Raw genomic sequence first — 1,710 nt, 5'->3', positions numbered from 1 at the left:
TTCTCTCCAAAAAGGATGCTAAGGTGCGTTTAATTAGGTGGATCCTTCTCTTGCAGGAATTTCACTTGACAATCAAGGACAAGAAGGGAGTAAAAAATGTGGTGGTGGACCACTTATCTCGTCTTGAATTTAATGATTCCGCTGAAATTCCTGCTATTAGAGATAGCTTCCCTGATGAACATCTCTTCGCCGTGACTAGGATGCCATGGTATGCGAACATTGTTAACTACTTGGTGACAGGCGAGATTCCATCTACCTGGGGTGCACAAGACAAGAGGAAGTTTCTGGTCAAGGTTCGTAACTTTTATTGGGATGACCCCTATCTTTTTAAGTACTGCCCCGACCAGATCATAACACGATGCATCCTGGATGATGAAGTGTCTAGTGTCCTGAACTTTTACCACAACGATGCATGTGGCGGTCATTTTTCTATGAAGAAGACCACCGCGAAAATCTTACAGTGTGGTCTCTATTGGCCCACTTTATTCAAGAACACCAATGACTTCTGTCGTTCCTGTGAGAGGTGCCAAAAGCTAGGTGCTTTGTCCTGTCGCCATATGATGCCCTTGAACCCGATTCTCGTAATAGAAATATTCGATTGCTGGGGGATAGACATTATGGGACCATTTCCACCTTCTTATGGATTCCTCTACATACTCCTCGCCGTGGATTACGTGTCTAAGTAGGTAGAAGTCATGGCGTGCCAGAACAACGATAACACTACTGTTGTAAAGTTCTTAAAGGAAAATGTGTTATCTCGATTTGGAACGCCACGTACCATCATCAGTGATCAAGGCACCCATTTCTGCAACCGTTCTTTTGAGGCTCTGATGCGCAAGTATGGTGTAGTTCATAAAGTTTCAATTGCCTATCACCCACAAACAAATGGCCAAGCTGAGTTGGCCAATAGGGAGATTAAGCAAATTTTAGAAAAGACGGTTAATCCCGATCACAAGGATTGGTCTCTGCACCTTCCGGACGCACTTTGGGCATACCGCACTCCTTACAAAACCCAACTTGGGATGTCTCCCTACAGGCTTATCTTTGAAAAAGCCTGTCATCTACCTGTAGAGCTTGAACATAAGGCTTATTGGGCTACCAAGACCCTCAACTTCGATCTCAGCGCTGCAGGTGTTAATTGGAAGCTCCAGCTTTCTGAAATTGAGGAGTTAAGGAACGATGCCTATGATAATTCCAGGATCTACAAGGCAAAAATGAAAGCGGCTCATGATAAGCAGATCTTGAGGAAGAATTTTGAGCCGACTCAGCGGGTTCATCTCTATGATTTCCGTTTGCATCTCCACCCCGGTAAGTTGAGGTCGCAGTGGACTGGCCCGTTCGTAGTGAAACGCATTTTTCCCAATGATGCTGTCGAGGTTGAAGACCCAACCGATGGGAGAATATTCAAAGTAAATGGCCAGCATCTGAAAAATTACTTAGAGCGGGTGAACCAGGTTGAAGAGATCATTCTCGACGACCCCGTTTACCAGCCCTGAGTAGTTTGCTCACATCTTCTATACCATATTTTAATTTTTTTTTGTTTTTCTTTGCATTTTTTTTGTGTGTTTTTGGAGAATCATATTAGGAAGCTCAGGCTGTGCTCATAAGTGGAAAGCTCATCGTCCAAGTGTCTTCTTTCTCTATTTTTCATAATTTTTGACACTGAGGACACTGTCTGATTTTGGTTGGGGGTGGTGAGCATATTCATGC

Source organism: Morus notabilis, unplaced genomic scaffold (genome assembly GCF_000414095.1).
Source record: "Morus notabilis unplaced genomic scaffold, ASM41409v2 Scaffold97, whole genome shotgun sequence".
Classification (NCBI taxonomy): domain Eukaryota; kingdom Viridiplantae; phylum Streptophyta; class Magnoliopsida; order Rosales; family Moraceae; genus Morus; species Morus notabilis.
This window is presented reverse-complemented; position numbering follows the sequence as displayed.